The sequence below is a fragment of the Desmodus rotundus genome, chromosome 5, assembly GCF_022682495.2.
Source record: "Desmodus rotundus isolate HL8 chromosome 5, HLdesRot8A.1, whole genome shotgun sequence".
Classification (NCBI taxonomy): domain Eukaryota; kingdom Metazoa; phylum Chordata; class Mammalia; order Chiroptera; family Phyllostomidae; genus Desmodus; species Desmodus rotundus.
Window position 1 is genome coordinate 54,039,983 of NC_071391.1, and position 5,164 is coordinate 54,045,146.

Below are 5,164 nucleotides of genomic sequence, written 5' to 3' on the forward strand. Positions count from 1 at the left end.
AACTTTACATATTTCAAAGTATCTTTTTTGTCATATATGAAGGAATTTTAGTTCTATGTAGAATTTTTGAGAAACCATATTTTTCTTCCAAGACTGACTATATAAACTGTTCCATTATCATTTTTCATATACTACATTTATTTATTTATATGTTCAGCCCATAAGAAGCCATAACTTTATTAATGATAGAAACAGCACAAAATTTAAACCAAGCTACAGTTACTCTTTTGAAATACCTAAAGAAGGTCCTCATTTTTAGATGGTTACATTGTAAATTCCATAACAGCATTTACAACATCATTAGTGCTGTTCTTCAGGGCTTGGGCTGCCCTTGCTGTCAACACATTTGCTTGTGACATGACCAATTCTGTGTCCTAACATCCACACCGTTGCATCAGCCCCTTCCTCTTCACTCTCCTCATACACAGTTGGAGTCCGTGAGTTTTCTTGAGTATCTGAGACAGCTTCACCTGAAACCTTGAATTTCTCAGCAGCTTCTAGCCGTGCTTGCTGAGATGTATCCTTGATCTTGGCTTCCCCAAAAATTATGTAGGTATCTGAAGCTGGGCTCTTGTAGACACTTGGTTTTGTGATGATTAAGAGAGTATTCTTAGATTTCCAGATAGTGACTCTAGTAACCCCCATAACCTGTCAAAGACCGAGTTTGGCCATAGCCTTCCATGCCTTCTTTTCACTCCGACTTGTTTTGCTTCACTGAGGGTTCTTCATTGACCTCAGCTGCTGCCACCAGCTGGGCTTGTTGTGTGGTTGCCTGTGTGGGATCTTCTTCTCTGAGCTGTGACACTGATCACCACTGTCAGATTCTGTTTCAGGCTCTGTCTCAGCCAGGGGCTGTGGCAACGCCTCTTCTGCAGCAGGGGCAGCTTCTGTGGCTTCACTGGGCAGTTTGTGCGGGATTGCAGAACCAAGATGGTGGCAGAAAGACTACTTATTTATGTATCAGTGGTAAGAAGACAACATGGTATCTACCTCTCGACAAATTCTGAAGTACACTATACTGTATTGTTAAAGGGATAGTGCTGTATAGCCCTTTCTATAGAATGTACTCATTTAGCATAACGGAAACTTTATACACACTGAGTAACAACTTCCCTTTTCCCCCACCCACCAGTCCCTGGAAAATACCATTCTACCTCTAATTTTATGAATTTGATTATTTTAGATATCTCATCTGGGTGGACTCACGCATATTTGTCCTAGGACTGATTCATCTCATTTAGCATTAGGTTTTTCAAGTTTATCCATGTTGTTACAAAGGCATTTTAAGGCTGAATTATATATATATATATATATATATATATATATATATATATATATATATATATATATGTCTTCCTTGGAGAAATGGAGAATTATCTAGTCAAGTCCTGTGACCATTTTTGATATGGTTATTTAGGTTATTTTTTTTCTATTGAGTTGTAGTTTAATCTACAAAATAAAAAGGAAACCTACAGAATGGGAGAAAATATTTGCAAACCCTACATCTGATGAGGAGTTAATAGTCTTCAGTGTTGTTTTAAAATGTCCTTCCTCTACCTTCACTGTTAGAGTTGTTCACTAGCATTTTAATGGGAGAGAGATACAGGGAATGTTAAAGGTTATCATGACTTATGCCTGGTCATGAATTTTAATGTCATTATTTCCTCCTATTACCAGCTGCTACTAATTCTTCATCTCTGCTCTTCCTCCAAGCATTTGCTATTATGGCAACTTTTCTCTAGCTAACCCCTTCCTGCTACTATATTCCCCAATCTAATACTAATTCAAATATAACTGCTTTTCATAAAAGGCAACAGCTTCCTCTCACATTGTAGCCTAAGGGTGTTCCCTTTCTGAGCATTTTCTGTGGGGAAGGGTGCACCATCTGTTCAGCCCTACAGGGACAAACATAGAGAACAGCCCAACTGCTGGAATGCTGTCCTATTTCAAGTGAGCTTATGGGTAAGAGTTTGGATTTTTCTTCAAAAAAATGGATGAGTGTGAATATCAGGGACCAGTTTTTACTCATATGGGGGTGTGGAGGAATAGATGAGAGGATGTGTCGGGTGAGGCAAATATTAGAGTGGGGTATCCGCCTAATGGTGTAAAGAAAGCAGCTTTGCTACTTATGTGTCTAAGGTCCTCTCCTGACAAGGACTCTGTGTTCAGTACTGGCAGTGCAGTGACAATGGAGATAGAATCTGCAGCAGAAGCTGTCGTTAGTGTGCTCCCCAATGAAAGCCCGACACAGTCTGCTAACTACAGGAAGTACTAAGTGTGTGCGTATCCACGTGTGTGTGAGAGAGTTTTCTTAACTGGCCATGGATTACACGATGAACGGAGCGATTTACCCTAACTCCACTGTGGTTTGACTTGTGAGGTACTCTTCACCTGTGATACTGAACGGCAGCGATGTGTGAACTGTGCATTGTGTGCATGGTCATGTATGGACGTGCATGTGTCATTTTGCAGGAAGACTACTAGTCTGAAACTAGCTGGGCTACAAATGTATGTAATTAGCAGGTCATCGTGAATGGTCATCAGAAATGAGACACTGTGGAAGTCATGTTTATATTTGATGGGTTTCCTGAAAGGTAGGGGCACCGTTAATTATAATGAGTCAGGAAAAAAGCAGGTTTACAGAAAATGACAGAGCATTTTGCCCCCATGTGTTTTTGTGTCAATTATTACTTCAAAGGAAGTCCTGTTACTCAGCCTTTTAAGGAACCCATCAAAGTAACCATTCTCTCCACTAAACATGTTAACAGATGCCCAAATTACCAGTGAATGTGTATAACTGACTGCTCCCTCGCCAGAGCACCTTCAGACTCTCCCACAGGTAAGCCACATAGGCAGTTTTAGGCGAGAATAAGTTGTATTAGTTCCCAACCCTGCTCCTGCTATTTGCACTCACTGTGAAGTAAGCAGAACATTAAAAGTAAGTACAGAAGTAGAAGTATTGTTTCCATAGAAAATAGATTATTTGGAGAGACTCAATAGATTATTTGGAGATTAAGTAAACATGTAAAAATGCTGGGTAATATGTTGAGAATATTTACTTTTAAATCTTGGGAAAATTTACATTTAGATTTATTTTATACTGTAGTATCATTTTAAAGAATTAAAATGAACCTATACAAGATCTACAGAAGAAAAATAGATCAAACTCCAATGTGTGATTCATGTTCAATGAAAAGTCTTGGCCTTAAAGAAAAAGATGTATGAATAAATGTGCATTTATATATTTTGAGTTAAAATGTATCATATTAGTTCTCATTTATTCATTTTTCCAGTTAATGGGCCAAGTACTTACTACACTTGATTATAGTGAATAGGAGGTCTTTCATGTAATTAATCAGCTTTGTTTGAGGAAATTGCTTCCCAGAATCATTATGCCCCAGAAAAGCATCAATCTCTTCTTGCCAGCTCCAAATGTGTTATTCATGGGAGAAGGTTTACAACCTATGAATTGTCTTTCACAAAGTCATATTCCACTATGGAAATTTTTTTCAAAATAAAGCTATAGCCCTCCTCCAAACTTCCCTTTGTCCCCCAATTGGTCACCAGTCTGCTCTGTTGTTTTCAACAGCTTTAGCACAGGATTACAAGAAAAAACATTAAAATCGAAAACAACTCACTCACTTATTCGCATCAGTGTTGAGATTGGCTAGCAATATTGAAAGCTGTTGGTCAATTATCATCTGTAGCATGAAATTTAATTTCTTGATCTGAACTGTGGGAGATTTTCTTGATACTAAATCTCCCACATTGAAATAAGTATTTTTGTCCCCAAAACATTCACTAATTATCACCCTGGCCACTAAAAGGACAGAAGTAAAGAAGAAAAGTTATTGATTATGTTGTTTGGACATAAAATTAGTTTTGTTGGTCAACATGCTTCAAAAAGGTAATTTCCAATAAGAACCCTGAAACACCAGTCCAAAAGAACCTGTGCACCCCAATGTTCATAGCAGCACAATTTACAATAGCCAAGTGCTGGAAGCAACCTAAGTGCCCATCAGCAAATGAGTGGATCCAAAGAACTATGGTACATTTACACAATGGAATTCTATGCAGCAGAGAGAAAGAAGAAGCTTATACCCTTTGCAACAGCATGGATGGAACTGGAAAGCATTATGCTAAGTGAAATAAGCCAGGCGGTGAGGGACAAATACCATATGATCTCACCTTTAACTGGAACATAATGAATAGAAGAAAAAAGGAAACAAAATATAACCAGAGACATTGAAGTTAAGAACAATCTAACAATAACCAGAGGGGAGTGGAGAGGGGACAGTGGGGAGAGGGGATTACAGGAACTACTATAAAGGACACATGGACAAAATCAAGGGGGAGGGTGGAGGTGGGGGAGGGAGGGGGATTCAGCTGGGGTGGGGTGGAGGAATGGGGAGAAAAGGCACACAACTGTAATTGAATAACAATAAAAAATTAAAATTAAAAAAAAGAAAATTTAGATACTGAATATATTTTATTTTTAAAATATCCATTTTACTTTTAAAATGGGCAAGTGAAAGAAAATTTATTGTCTATAGAATCAGCATCACAGAGTTGAAAAATCTTATTTTAAGGTATATTTATTATAGATATGCTGAAAACTCAGATTTTATTTGTATAATTACTTTTAATATATCAAATGAGAACAGACCAATTTAGTTTTGATGAATAATATGAAAACATATAACATTTTTATGCCTCTTCCTACATAATCCTCCTCTTAGAAAAACTATGATTTCCTGCACCATAGACTAATCCTACTTATTGTTTAAATTCATGTTAATGGGAAAATGTAGTGTGTATATATTTGTGTCCTATTTCACTCAGTGTAATATTTTGAAGGCTCACAATGCTTGTTATTTATTAGAAGTCTATACCTTCTAATGAATGTATATCCACCTATTATTTTTTCTTTATTCTTATCTTGAAGAACACCTTTCAGCTGTAGCACTAGTATGAATTATCTTCTGTGAACACTTTGTGTACGGCTTCTTGTGGATAGGTGTTTCTCTTTCTCTGGTTATATATTTAGAGGCAGAATTTCTAGATAACAAGAAAAACATATATTTAACTTTTTAAGAAAGTGACAATGAGTTTTCTAAAGTGATTGGACCTTTCATGGTAGGCAGGGAAAAAAGCCCACATTAAG

At 37.2% G+C, this 5,164-nt stretch overlaps 1 pseudogene; it reads right to left on the bottom strand.

Moving 5' to 3' along the window:
• Positions 1–263: 263 nt before the first annotated feature.
• On the bottom strand, positions 264–2,444 carry LOC112315889 (nascent polypeptide-associated complex subunit alpha pseudogene; annotated as a pseudogene).
• Between the last annotated feature and the right edge of the window lie 2,720 nt (positions 2,445–5,164).